Raw genomic sequence first — 16,014 nt, forward strand, 5'->3', positions numbered from 1 at the left:
AAAAGGCAAGGATTATTAATAATATAATAGAGTATCTATGAAAATAGTAATTAATCTTATTTTAAAATTTGTGCAATATATGGGAACAAAACTACTTCATTGTAGTTTCATCTAAAGTCACCAGACAGTTTGTTGACATTTGACAAACTATAAAGATCCACCTGTGACCAATGGTTTACACCTTGAGAAATGCTGTATTGAAAGTGTTATTCCCTTTTTTACAAAGAAAATTTTCCCTGATGCCCTCATATGAAAAGTGATGTCCTGTTCAAATACCTGTGGGATTCCTTCACTCCTGGGAGCAGAGAACAACTCAATTAATGATGGTAATTTTCAAAATGAAAATGAAAATCATTCACAAACGTAGGTGAGTTATGCTGCCACTTCACCTGTGAGGACAGCAAAGTACTACTAACCAGGATGAAAAGATCTGGCAATGCGTTAGATCTACTCTCAATTTTCATCAACACACCCTCTCTTCCGAGTTGCAGACCTCAATTTCCAACTTGACATCAGGAAGTCACAATTTTCAACTTGACATCAGGAAGTCTGAGAAATTTTCTGAAATCGTAACCTTTTTAGTAGATATGTCAACCTCAGCACAAATCTATTACCAAATTATCTTAATTGTTCTGTCCTTAGCAAAGTTCAATTTCTAATATTACCATCCTAACAATCCTGCCACATTTCATTATATCTACCTTATACCCTGGAACCATGCTACCTTTTGAGGCTGTTGTCACCCTTCCTGCCTCCATTTTTAAATACCTTTTCTTGGCTGCAGTCAGATTATTCTCACTAAAACACCATTCCTTTCAAAGGATCAACTGTTTCTCCAAAATCTTCCAATGGTTCCTTGGAGACTACATCTTAACCTCCAAACTTCTTAAACTTTTCAAGGTGCACCACACTGGTGTTCTCAAGCTCTCTCAGGGTCACCTGCTTCTCCCGGACAAGAACCTCTGTGGAGCCACAGTGCTCACTCTTCTCCAACATAGTTTGTCCTATCTGGATTCTCTATTTCATAATTTGTTCACATCATTCTTCATCCTTTCTTATCCAGAAAACACTTGCATATGCTATTTTCCTACCTAGTTCCTTTGCTTCTTAAATGACGCTGGAGGAAAAGATTTTCCGTATAATTTTACCAGTCTTGCATTTCGCTTTCCACTATTTTGCCTGGTCATCTGAACCAACTTGTAGCTGCCTCTCTCTTGAAGAGGCAAACGATCCAGACATTCAAATGTGGATATAACACGCCTGCCTGCCAGTGGTCCAAGTACACAATGTGAGGGTTCTCGGTTGGGAATATTATGAATGGGAATATCTTCCAAAGATGTTAACCATGCCTCCCTTCTCACAGCCAAACACCAGCTCAATTATCATTGTGGCAAGAGGACTTCCGGGTACTTTGGTGCACAAAAAAAATACCTTATCTCTACTGCCATACTGCTCCCAAATCTATGTTTATGGAGACTCTAGAGAGTTGTGTTTATAGCTGAATTTGCTAAATGACTGTTAAAATAGTAAATAAATCCATTGGGACTACTTAAGAATTTTGAGATATAAAGTTATTGGTACAGTTTCACACTATGGGCTGAAACACATTACTAATCTATGTCATGTCTTATTGTCTTAAAAATGTGAGAAATTAAAATAATTTTCTATATACACAAAGCTGGACAAATTTCCATTTTATCAATGGCAAAGTGTGTAAAAATATATTTACAATGTTATAACTAATTATAATGCAGTTGGATGACCTGCTCAAAGTATGAAATAAAACCCTGCATTTTGATATCGCCCTTCCCCTCATCAGTTAAATAAACATGGGAAAATTAACCCCCATGAACCTGTTCCTCATCAGTGGAATGAGACAAGAATAGTAATGACCGATTCACAATGTGAGATAATAAGATGAAATAATATTTTTAAAGCAGCCAGAACAAAGTAGCTCTCACATGTAGTAGAATCTCAATAAATAATAGCTCATTGCATGGCCATGAATTTAAATTCAAGACACTGCTAGCTCAGAAGGTTCTGATTGGTTATAAAAATTTGAGAAGAAGAACGACAAATCCTTTCTGGACTTCTGCATATTCCTCAGGGATTTCAAAGGAACAAAAAGGAAAATTTTAAATTATTGGATATCATGTACATTAAAAATAATTTTATTTTGACAAAGAAAAATATATTAGCTAAAGCTTTTTTTGTGTATCATTAAAGATATTATACTGCTTTTGGGGTGTATTTTCATTTATCTATAATCCAGTGTTTAATAAAAACATTTCAAATTATCTCGAAATAATTAAACTATTCCTTTATTTACAGTTATAACACACCATCATGTATGTAAAAATCACACATGTTTAGGGAGTTTCAGCAGAACATCAGAAGAAAGCCTTGCGATGGTGCAATTTATAATAATAAAAGAAAGATTTCTCACTAGTTAGTTCCTTAAAACTAAATTAGATGCAATCACTGAGAATACTAATTGACTAAAGTCATATAAAAATTACACAATATAATGATTTTGTCTTTGTAAATGTTTAGTTGGTGGGAATATAAATTATTATATTTATATTCCAGACACGATGGAAAATAAAATGGAGATTCCTAAAGAAATTAAAAATAGAACTACTATAGGATTAAGCAATATCACTTTTGAGTATATATTCAAAATCTGGATCTTGAAGAGATATCTGCACTCCCACAATCATTGCAGCTTTAAAAGGCAAGATAAGAAACAACCTAAATATTCATCTATGGATGAGTGGATAAAGAAGATAAGGCATATATGTATACCATGGGATATTACTAAACCATGAGAAATAAGGACACCCTGCTGTTGGTAACAACATGGATGGACCTTGGTGGTGTAATGCTAACTAAAACATGTAAAAGGAAGACAAAGTATTATATGATACTAGAGGCCTGGTACACGGATTTATGCACCAGTGGGGTCCCTTGGCCTGGCCTGCAGATTGGGCTGAAATCGGCTCTCCAACATCCCTGAGGGGTCCCAGATTGTGAGAGGGTGCAGGCCAGGCCGAGGGACCCCACTGTTGCATGATCAGGGCCTGGGAGGGACACAGGAGGTTGGTCAGCCAGGGAGGAACTGTGGGAGAGCTCCAGGGAGTGTCGGGCCAATCTCGCTCAATACTGATCAGTTGGACCCCAGCAGCAAGCTAACCTACTGGTTGGAGCATCTGCCCCCTAGTGGTCAGTGCATGTTATAGTGACTGGTTGACTGCCCCCTGGTGATCAGTGCATGCCACAGCAAGCAGTTGAGCGGCCTTAGCATATCATTAACATATTATGCTTTGATTGGTTGAATAGATGACCAGACGATTGGACACTTAGCATATTAGGCTTTTATTATATAGGATCACTTATATTAGAATCTAAAAGTGCTCAACTTATAGAAATAGAGACTAGAACGGTCATTACCAGGGGCTGGTGTGAAAAATGGGGAGACATTTGTCAAAGAGAGCAAACTTCTAGTGATAAGATAAATAAATTGGGATCTAATATGGCACATAGTGTTTATAGTTAATGCTGCATTATATACTTGAAAGTTGCTTAAGGTGTAGATCTCAAATTATATCACCACAATAAAGAAATAGTAATTATATGACATGTGCAGGTATTAGCTAATGCTATGGTGATTGTTTTTTGCAATATATAAGAGTATCAAATCAAAGTGTACCCAAGTGTATCAAATTAAGGTGTACTCTGTACGCCTTAAACTTATAAAGTGTTATATGTCAATTGTACCTTAATAAAGCTGGAAACCTTTCTGTGGTTTTTTTATTTGTAAATGTTTTGTAGGATAGCAGTGGACTTCATCACACTTGAAGGTATTTACCATATAGAACAAAGTGAATCATTCTAAAATACAGAATCATTAAAATAATGGAAAACCTGAATAACAGGAATTTTAAAATTGTTAACATATTTAGAGATTCACTCATTTTTGTATAGGTAAATGTCAATAACATGTTTATTCCCATGGGTCTCTAACATTACTAACATGTCTGTCAAAATTTGGTGTCTAAAGGAAAAGAATTCAGGTTATTATATTTCAAAGAGTATATAAATTAAAAAGGGGATTTATTATATTGATTACATGGATAATCAAAAGTACCAGAGCCCGAATAGTAATGATTAAAACTTCCCATTCTGTTTTTTGACAGGAAAATGCTTCTAGTACAGGGTGTTTAATTCCTTAGTAGTGCTGTTTTCTTTTACTGAAATTCATTTTTGCTTTTCAGGCCCATCACACTGTTTTCCCCCTGTAAGTCAGTTCTTTCTCTTTCTCCGTTTCTAGGCTTGCTACCAAATGTCAATTTTCCCCCTCATTCACTCCCACTTGTATTTCTACAGTCAGATGCTTCTTCATGTCAATGCCAAAATATATTTTTTTAACTCAGCTTTTGAAAATTCTCCCATTTCCTTTATACATGCTACTATTTCATCCTGTCTAAAACCATCATTTCCACCTGAAGCTAACTGCTAAAAGTTTTATCTGTCAGATTTAAAAAAAAAATTGTTGTTTACTTTTTCTACTTCTCTCTATGCTCAAGGCTAAGATAGTCATTAGGGCTGTTTCACTATTTTTCAATTCTCCACTTTTTGGGACTGGCAGAAATTAGGACTGGCCATGTGATTTGCTTTATTAATGAAAAAAAGTGAAACAAATTCATATATGTCACTATCAGTCCAATGCCTTGAAGAGTCAGTGGGTGATTCACTATCTCTTTTCTGCTGCCAAAGCAGCCATCAACTTTCTAAGTTGAGATAACAACCTCCAGCTGGTTCTATGAATGAGGATGACATGGATCAGAGAATTCTGGCAACACATGCTGGACACAGAGCTTGAATGAAACATAAAACTGTTTCTAAAGAGACTTGTGGTGTTTTTATCACATTGTAACAGAAATTGCTACTTTTCAGAAAGTGCTGTTATTATTTAAAAAACAAGAAAATATAGGACATTGGCTTAGCAGTTAGGCACAGGATGGTGCACAGTGAAGAAACTCTTATCAGAAGTAATAGGAAAGCCCTAGCTGGTTTGGCTCAGTGGATAGAAGGTTGGCCTGCGGACTGAATGGTCCCAGGTTCGATTCTGGTCAAGGGCACATGCCTGGGTTGCAGGCTCAATCCCCAGTGCGAGGTGTGCAGGAGGCAGCCAATCAATGATTCTCTCTCATCATTGATATTTCTATCTTTCTCTCCCTCTGCCTTCCTCTCTGAAATCAATAAAAAATATAACAAAAAAAGAAGTAATAGGAAAGAAGGTAATGAGCCATGGCTTACCATGACAAAACAAGAGTATCGATCATGTGCTTAAATATCTTAAGCTCCAGGAGAACATAGACTTTAAATGTAAGCAATGTGCACTGGCTGCCAACGGTGGTATTACAAGAAAGAGGTGAGCCCAGAAAAGAATTAGAGACTTTGCAATAAGGAATAAAAGAATAGAGAGAGAATTCATTAGGACCGGAAGAGGAAATGTCTCCTCATCCCATACGGTACAAGATAAAACCGAGACAGCTGAAGAGAACAAATGTAGGTTAAAAACTCAACTTTTGTAAGGAACAAAAGTGAAGTCATACCTATTCGTAAAAACTTTGAAGTTATTAAACTGCCTCTGGGCAAGGATGTGATTCAAGTTATGGCCTTCAGTCTCATTGCTGGAACCTCTGAAAGATTAAGATGCGCTGAGAAAGAGTTAGGCTAATGTGTGCGGCACAGAGAAATTCTTTTCAATTGCAAAAGATGGCTCAGGGGGAAAAATTAAGGGTCTCCCAGTGAGTATATATAATTAAACTATTCTAGAGTAAAAGGAATTACAGATGTAGGTATTGGACCATGTTGCTGACTGGAATACAATGTTGGGTTTTGGCCAGGTGAATTCCAGACAGTTCTAACCAAAGCACATTTTATTTCTGTGCTGAGTTTTATTTGATTTCCTACTTCCCTAGAATACTCTTGAATCTTATAGAAAAGCGCCAGAGTTAGCATATAATAAGCTCTTTACTGGTTAACTAATATCTATATTGATCACTGAATGTCTGAACTTATTACAGATTCAGTGTTCAATATGGAATGATCTGGTTATGGGTTTGAAAGGTAAAAAAAATCCCTTACTCTATTTCCTTCAGTTTTTCTTACTAACAGACACTCAATGTAGGTTGAATGGTTTGCATTAATATTTATTATATACACCTCCACAATCATAGCAATTGAAAATAAACCCGTTGGAACCAGTGCCAGCAAGAACTAATCTAATCACAATAAAATAAAACTTTATATTCAATTATTCATTTCTGTACATTCAGTGTAAAGAATACACATACACTTCTGCCTTTCAAACAGAAACGTTGAGTGTAATACAATAAAATGTATGACAATTACATTATGATAATATGACTAAAATATTAACATGAATTGTTAATCATTACTTAGCAAATTACAACTTTACTATGGAGAAAATAATACCTTACATATATAATGATCATATTACACTTGGACTAATACGGTGGTAAGTTAATTACACACTACACAGCTAATTCAGTTTCATTTACCTAAGGAGCTGTTCTGACCCCATTGCAGATTAATTACATCTTCAGGAATACACTCTCATTTATCACTGTCACTTGCAGTGTTAGAGCTCTTAGCAAAAGTATAGGGCTTTTTTTATGTTAAAAAAAATTCCTTAGCTGTGATACATTTTACAAGTTTAGTCATTAAGGATGCATGACAGCTAAGCCCAGGTAAGATTAAATTAGCTATGGAACATTAGGAAAGTTCATGTCCCAAAAATTAAATGACTGTAAGGAAATCAAAATTCTGTTAAAATCATTCAAATCAGACAAAAGCCTCTCTCCTATGTTATATAGCATTTTTAGAAGATCCCATGTTTTGAAATACATGTATAGAGAATGTGTTGCACGTTATGAATTCCTTTGTGCACATCAGGCAGTTTTTTAATAATCCGATAAACTAAAACTGTAAGAAATACTCAAAAGAATAACATACTGAAATACACATACAGATTTGTTTAAATTATGATGGGGATTTTATCCTATTTGCTTTCCTCTGACAATGAGAATGTCCTTAAATATGAGCAAGATAAAGAAACACAGAGTTCAGCTGTAGCTTGGGAGAGAGTGGAACATGTATTCATTCATAGCTAACTGATCATTTAATATTGACCCAGAATGGCTGTGTGCTAATGCATGTGCAAAAAGTAAGGATACTTGAATAACTTACATTCCTGATCTCAAGGAGCTCAGATTCCATGAAAAGAAAAAGAAACAGATGATTACAAAAACAACATGGGAATGTGATTAATGCTAACTAAAGATGTGTGGAAAAGGAGTGGAAAACCCAATCTGATAGCTCAGGAAAGACATGTGGATATAATGAGGGCTTGACATGATGACCCAAATATAGTCAGGAGCTAATCTAATTGCTTGAAAATGAGGAAAGTGTGGGCATATTAGGGGATATTAAAAGAGGGGGGCGAAGGTAGCCAGTTCCATCCAGACAGAGTTGATGGCATCAGCAAAGCCAACAGAATCAACAAAGACATTTTGAAAACTACAGGCACTGCCCAAAAGGGACTAGAGGCTGAAGAGGAGAGAGGACCAGTACAAGATAAGGGAGAGTGGAATTCATCTGTTTGCAATAGCAGCCACGAGAAGCATGGTGGGCTAGGTGGAGCATTGGTCCCAGCAACAGAGAGAGCAATGGGGAGACAGTGTAACAGAGGTGGTAAGAGTCTAAATCAGTTAGGGGCTGGAAAAATATTTAGAGAGATTAAAATCAACAGAGTTCATTGGTTAGTTGTGTTGGTTTATGAAAATCCAGGAAGAAACCTGGATGTGTGAAATAGAAAATGCTGCCATCTGCATAGAAAATAATTGAAACCATGAGAAGAAATGAAACAACCCTGGAAGCTGTGCAGAGAAAAGAGCAAAACAGAAAACACAATTCTGATGATCATCAGTGATCAAAGGGCAGAGGAACTTAGAGGCCATGAAAGGTGACACAGATCCCGCAACACAATCAGAGAAGTATCAGATTCGAGAGGGTATGGGGCTGAGGTGGCCCAAGAAAGTAAGAAAAGAACTTCAAGGAAAAAAGAAGAATGTGAAGGTTAAGTGCAGAAAAAACTGAGAAAGATATTGCTACTGGACTTGTAAGTTTTGAAATCAAAGGTGAAAATAGCCAGAAAAGTTTTATAAAAGCTTCTGCACAGTAAAAGAAACCACCAGCAAAACAACAAGAGAGCCCACTGCATGGGAGAACAGATTTGCCAATGTTATATCCAATAAGGGTTTAATCTCCAAAACTTATAGGGAACTCATACAATTTAACAAAAGGAAGATAAATAATCCAATAAAAAAAAATGGGCAAAGGACCTAAATAGGCACTTTTCTAAAGAGGACATACAGAAAGCCAAGAAACATGAAAACATGCTCAAAGTAACTAATTCGAGAGATGCAAATCAAAACAACAATGAGGTACCATCTCACACCTGTCAGAATGGCTATCAATAAATCAACAAACGACAAGTGCTGGCGAGGATGCGGAGAAAAAGGAACCCTCGTGCACTGCTGGTGGGAATGCAGACTGGTGCAGCCACTGTGGAGAACAGTATGTCGTTTCCTCAAAAAAACTAAAAATGGAACTCCCATTGGACCCAGTGATCCCATTTCTAGGAATATATCCCCAGAAACTAGAAATACCAATCAGAAAGGATATATGCACCCCTATGTTCATAGCAGCACAATTTACAATAGATAAGATTTGGAAACAACCTAAGTGCCCATCAGCATATGAGTGGATTAAAAAAACTGTGGCACATCTACACAATGGAATACTATGCTGCTGTAAAAAGGAAGGAATTATTACCATTTGTAACAGCATGGATGGAACTGGAGAGCATTATGCTAGGCAAAATAAGCCAGTTGGAAAAAATACATATACCATGATCTCACTCATTTATGGAATATTCTGAACAACATAAACTGATAAAGGCCGGGGTGGGGGGAGGGGTAAGAGATTAACCAAAGGACTTGCATGCATGCATATGGGCATAACCCATTGTCACAAACAGTAGGGGGCTGAGGGCATGTGGTGGTGGTGGGGAATGGCCAGGGAGAGGTCAATAGGGGGAAAAGGAGACATATGTAATAGTTTAAACAATAAATAAGTTAAATTAAAAGAAAGTGGTATGGGAGAGAGTAAATAGCAGAGCCAATCTGTATTGGTTCTGGTATTGGATGAAGTAGTGGCAACAAAAATAATTGTTTTAGACTTCCAAATTACCTAGGAGTAAAGATTTCCTTTATTATAATTGATGTTTTATACATTTTCTTCTTTCCCCAAGTATTTTGTAGACTTATTTTAAATATCATGACTCACTGCATTTTATCTTCTTTAGAGCACAGAACTGTTTGTCAATAATCAAAACGCATTGTTTCTTGGGTGATGAAGAAAGTGCAGAAAAATAACTTGTAAAAATATTTAAGTTTGAATATTTTTCAAAAACTAAACATTTATCTGGCTGAGAAAAAAACAATTAAAAATATAGCAATCAGTTTCTTAGTGAAAGAGCAATTTTTGCAATCTTACTGATAAAATATAAATAAAATCTTGTTTTAGCCTTCTGATACACTGTTCTAGTTAAGATTTCAGTTTTGGCACTGAAATAAAATTATAATATGCATGATTGGTTTTTATATGTTGGGTATATTTTGAAATTTTCCAGTTCTATTTGATGCTTAATGAATATATTTTTCATAATTCATTACAAAATATGTTACTCATTTTTCAAAAGAGTATGTGACTTAGTTAATAAAAGAGAAATATGCCGAAACCGGTTTGGCTCAGGGGATAGAGCGTCAGCCTGCGGACTGGGGGGTCCCGGGTTCGATTCCGGTCAAGGGCATGTACCTGGGTTGCGGGCACATCCCCAGTGGGAGATGTGCAGGAGGCGGCTGATCGATGTTTCTCTCCCATCGATGTTTCTAACTCTCTGTCTCTCTCCCTTCCTCTCTGTAAAAAAATCAATAAAATATATTAAAAAAAAAATTAAAAAAAAATAAAAGAGAAATATTATATAATTGTAAGAAAATGATTTGAATTAAATTTCTAATAAAATTTTGTAAGTAAAATAAACTGATTTGAGATAATTGTCAAGTATATGAGATTAGTGGTCTTTTTATGATTGACAATTTACTCAAATTATGCAAATCTTTCTTGAGATAAATAATCATTTCAGGAGCAAATGTCCTATGAAAGAGTATCCTCCAACAAAAAAATATGAAGTTGACTTTCCAACATTTTATACCCGTATAGCATTAATGTCACTATAAATTTCTTCTTGTCATAAAATAAGAAAAAAAAATATGTTTTAAAACAATGTCCTCCTATGATGAAAATTATAGTTTTCATTTGATTAACTGCTTTAGTTTCTCAAATATAGAATCACAGATCCTCATTTAGAATCACATAAAAAGTATTGTTGTCAATGTAACAACAGAATTGCCTTTAGACCAATAGAATTTGGCCAAAATAAACTTAAGTAAAAAACGGTGATAATTTAAAATTATATTTATAATAAATAGTTAGATGCAGTAATTAAACCAAAGAAAAGGAGATTTTGATCATGTTGAGAGCCCAATTTTGTTGACTTCAAGGTCAAGGGGATGGGGGGGGACCCCTCTATATTCTTAATCAGTCTGGGATCCAAAAGGGACATTTGTAGAACTTTCAACAATAAAGATAACTTTTTTGAAAAGATATCTCCTTTGCATTTTCAGTAAAGGTATAAAAGAATATGTAAGAAAAGGCTGATGACCAAAGGAATTCTTATTGGTAACTATTCCACTAACTTGAAATTTATGGTTATGAGAATTAAGTAGTCATATTTTTCCTACACTGGCGGAATAAGAGGCTCTTAGTGACTGACGAAGGCTGAAGGCTATTAAATCATAACCATGCAAATATCTATTTGATAGGACATTTGGGCGGTAATATATATGGTGCACTAAAAGTCCACTTGTCTTTGTCAGATTTCTTCCAGACTTGGAGAGTAATGCTACAGTGAGCAAAGACTTATGTCCAATTTCAGAAGTACTCACGTGGATAAGGTTTTCATTTTCATATTGGCTTTCGCTTTTTACACAGCGTGTGATGCTAATTTGTTTCTGGATATGTTCTACAAAAACTGGAGGACCTTTCCAGAAGCCTTTGAAATTCTTATTGCCTTACTTGTTTCTGCTCACAGTGCTGACTTCTGTGTTGAAGAGTGTCCAAATTGGAACTTACTGGGATGATTAACAGCTGCTACAAAATCAATACTCTATAGAGAGAAAACAGAATTGGGCTAAGATGGTCTTACATGAGCACTATTCTGTGGCTGAATATCTTTCGATGTCAGCAAGCCAAATATAATTTATGTTGGTGGGAGCATTTCCATGAATATAATCCATGGGATTTTCAGATTGGGCCTCAAAGATCTAGGGGGTGGAGAAGATAATTCATAGGTGTTAATTATGCATAGTTATGCATATTCTCAGTTGTAAGGATAACTGTTCCACTTAGTGAGAAATGGGTTTGCTTAAATCTTTCATTATTTTAACATTTTTTATGCTTGAAACACTAAGTCATACTATTATTGTTACTGCAATCTGCCTCAAAAAGAGTTTTAAAATTTTTTCTCCACAAATTAAATTGAAAGGTAATATAGATGTTTGTGTATTTGGTTTTTATACTCTAATGCGCAATTATAGAACACTAAGGTAGTTGCTGACATATGGCCTAAAAATCCATTATATCTATTTTTACAGGGCTACATACTCTTTACAATAACATGCTTTACAATAACGTGTTATAACAACTTTACAATAACGAGATAAATATGCTAACAGTTTAAAAGGAAATAAATTAATTCCCTGAATCATTACCTATTTGTCCTTCTTCCAACTACATTCAAGAGAAGATGCATGTGGTAATGTTTTACCTCCTATATATTGGAATTCACATTTCTTTTTGGCACAGTGTTCATCTTTGTATCTACTATAATGCTTATCCCAGGAATTTGAGGAGGCACTCAATAAGTATTTGTGGAATCAACTAATAAGCAACTCCTTTGTAGCTAAAATACTAATCAGCATGAGGGCACCAAATGACCATAGTAACTCGGTATTTTAGAATTTTTCACTAATATAACTACAGCATAAACCATAAGGAAAAGTTAAGAGACCTTAGTCAACAACACCATTTATAAATCCCAGGAAATGGCCCACAGAAGGAATATTTTGCAGAACCTGCTCAACTGAATCCTCCACTAGGAATATCTCTGGGTAGCAACAGTCCTCCCTCCCTGAAACTACATGCAATACACTTATGATAGTAATATGGCACATGTTGCTTCAATGAATATATCACAGGAAAGGAAAAAAATAATGTTATAGGGACTTAAATAATTTTTCCTTGTGTGTGAGCAGCTGCCATTAATTTGAACTACACCCTTTCACACTGAGTATGTAAACACTCATCCTTTCTGTGCTGTTAGAAAAAGTGAATGCTTTTGAACAGGGAGTTAACATGGAGTATGGAGTCTAGTATAGTCCCCAGATGTATGCACTTCCTATCAGCATTTTATCCAGATATTGACTCTCCAGCTCAAAGCCACAGGACAAAAACAGGACCAGGTAGGATCAGTATTGTAATGGATTAGGGAAGTCACTGCTATCAACAAATGCAGAAATCTGGAAAATAATACTGAGGGCCTTGAGGCCTTTAGAATACAGAAAGTCTAATCCCCACAGGGGAGATAGCTGAAGAGAATGTGGAGTTTTAAGAAGCAAATGGAAAAAACAACATGTGAAATAGAGGCTATACCGTGGTCTTGAATAGGCAGCTCAGCACAGCTGAATTCATTATGCAAAATGTATCAAATAACGTAGGGAAAAAAAAGATTTCTCATCCAGCAGTGAAATAAAGACTCTATGCAACATGCATTGTCATTTCGCAGTACAGTAGTCCCCCCCTTATCCATGAGGGACATGTTCCAAGACCCCCAGTGGATGCTTGAAACCATGTATAATACCAAACTCTACACCCACACACACTGTTTTTTTTCTATACATATATACATTTATGACTTCATCACTACCCTTTTACTTTGGGGCCATTATTAAGTAAAATAAGGGTTACTTGGGCTCCAGCAATGCAGTGGCAGTCGGTCTGATAACCCAGGCAGCCACTAATATTTGGCACTGCAGGTTGATTTAAGTTTTATTTTAGTTGATGCCATGTTTACCTTATATGTGATCATATCACATTCAAATAGTGATCATATATCTTTTCAATATTTATATGGCTTATTAAACTTTTTTTTTAATTACCTCACTTTGTAAAAGTATTAACTGAAATTGGTGACATAAAAATCCCCGTATTCTTCCTCATTTTATGTGGAATGTCTCTCCTATGCCAGTATTATTCTGATATTAACTACTGATTTGTTTTTTAAATGGTGTACATATGTTTATTACATTTTAATCATAAAAACAGAAAACCTGGTTTTCATTTAAATTAAACAATTATGCTAACATTGCCCCATTTTGATGTTCTTGAAATAAACTCTACTTGGTCAATAGGTTTTAGTACTTAAATATATTATTTTAACTTATTTGCTAATTTTGTTGTTTGCAGCAGTTCATTTATATTCATGTGCGTATTTTCTTTTTTGGGAGATGTTTATGAGGCATTCATATTGAGGTTTACTGGCAATGTAAAGTGAATGGGATTTTGCATTTTAATTTATATTCTGGGATATTTTTTTGTAAACATAAGAATTACTTGTGCTGAGAAAGACAATTTGAAATGGCAACAGTTTTAGTAGTTCTTTTACTACAGTTTTACTTTTTCTCTTTTGTTATATGCTTAGAACAGTGGTTCTAAAACTATGAACCCAGAAAAGCAATATTGGTATCACCTGGGAGCTCTTTAGAACATTAAATAGCTGGATCCCGTCTCAGACGATGGAAATAGAAAACCTGGGGATGAGAATCATGAATCTGCATCATAACAAGCCCTCAGGTGATTGTGACATAGGCTTACGTTTGAGAACTGCTAGCTTAGATTGGCTACTCCTTTCTCTTGAACAAATTTTAGCTATGTATTCAAACAAAAAAAATTCTATTTCATCTACATGATAAAGCTTATTGGCATAAAGATGCAAGTGATATACATATTTAATCATTTAAATATTTTCCATAGCTGTGGCTATATCTTCAAACTTATTGCCTGTGTATTTATTTCCATCAAAAATATTCTTGGAAAGTGATGTCAGCAAGATAATGAAATAGGAGTTTTCATCCATAATCCCCTCCAGACAACATGAATTCTGACAGCCCCTCACCCATGAGAGTACCTTTGTGGTAGTCGGAGTCCAGTAGAGAAGTCCCAACATACGGCTGGAGCAACAAAAAATATCCGAGCATAGATGCATTGAAGAGAGTAAGAGAGCGCTTTCACTTTGCATGGGGCACCCCTTCCCCAAGGTGGCACAGCTCAGTGCCCAGAGAGACCCCCTCAGCCAGAGATTTCTGCAACCTGAGAGGGTGAGAGTATCCTGAGGGAGCGATCACGTTCCCAAACCTTGCAGGACTGGCCTAAGAGGCGGCTATTTCTAGCCTTGGCCAGAATGCTGCAGGTGGGGCCCATACAGCTCAATGGTTAGGAGAGACTGGGAGCGGGTTGGAGAGGCCAGGACTCTCAGCCCTAAAGGCCTGGAACTCTCTGAAGGGAAGTGCATTGTCCAGATCCCTCCACAGACCCATGAGGAGGCCCATCCACAAGCTGCTTGGCACGCCTCAACTAGGACCCTGCCTCAACTGGCCCAAGAGGACCCCAATGATTTGAGCGCCTCATCCCACTCCCACACCAGGGCAGGCTCCCGGTGCCTGCCCCATGTGTGTCCTCCTGAGTGGGCGAGCATGTGCAGCCAGCTGGCTCCACTCGGGGGGATTGTAGGGAGGCCCCAACATTTAAGCATTTCAGGCACCGCCTTAGGCAAAACACACGGGAGACAATCAGCATCCAGCCAGGTTTTGCAGGATCTAGAGAAGGAATACAGATGATTCCTTTTATTTCATTGTTTTTTGGGTTTACTGATCGGGGTAGACCAGTGGTTCTCAACCTTGGCTGCACATTAGAATCACCTGGGAATCTTTTTAAAATCCTGATTTCTGGGCCTCCTCCTCTGGAAATTCTGTTTCTTTGTTACTAATGTTGTGGCCCCACCCCATAACAAAGAAACAGAATTTCCAGAGGAGGAGGCCCAGAAATCAGGATTTTAAAAAGATTCCCAGGTGATTCTAATGTGCAGCCAAGGTTGAGAACCACTGGGGTAGAGGAATACAAGTTGCTAAGTAGAAGGTGGCCTTGCTGAGTAAAGACAAAGCTTGAAATCTCTGTAAGGTTTATTGCAATGACTGTGACCTTGAGTGCTGAGCCTGTGTCCTACTGAGGCACAGGCAACAATTTCAGAGAAATATGCTCTTCACATGTTACTCAGTGAAGGAGGCGCCAAGATAAATGAAATAGGACCCAAAATCTACCTTATTTCATTAGTTTTGTTCTACCTCAAAGCCATAAATATATTCTACTACATATTATTTTATTAGGTCCTAAACTTTGCATTTTAAATTTAGTACTTAAATATATCTAGTAATTGCCTATGTAATGTAGAGAGAGTTCTAACACAATTTTCTCCTCCTAAGAAGCTAGTTTTTAAACACAATTAGTTAGCAATTTGTCATTTCTCTAATGAGTTCTGCTACTCCTATTCTGAGTTTCAATATGTGTCCCTCTACTTTTCCACTGACTCTTTCATTTATCCTTTCATAGTACCTTCTATAATAATAAAAGGGTAATATGCTACTTAGACTGGACATCTTCTGGATGTCATTCCGGATGTCATTCCGG

General features: G+C 36.4%; 1 protein-coding gene across 4 annotated transcripts in view; it reads right to left on the minus strand.

The window, feature by feature from the left end:
* DGKB (diacylglycerol kinase beta) overlaps positions 1–16,014 on the minus strand; it is a 526,570-nt gene that overhangs the window by 273,628 nt on the left and 236,928 nt on the right. The gene's annotated exons all lie outside the window — the stretch shown is intronic.

Source organism: Myotis yumanensis, unplaced genomic scaffold (assembly GCF_028538775.1).
Source record: "Myotis yumanensis isolate MYYU_CA2020_CCGP unplaced genomic scaffold, mMyoYum1.0.hap1 SCAF_9, whole genome shotgun sequence".
NCBI classification, from domain to species: domain Eukaryota; kingdom Metazoa; phylum Chordata; class Mammalia; order Chiroptera; family Vespertilionidae; genus Myotis; species Myotis yumanensis.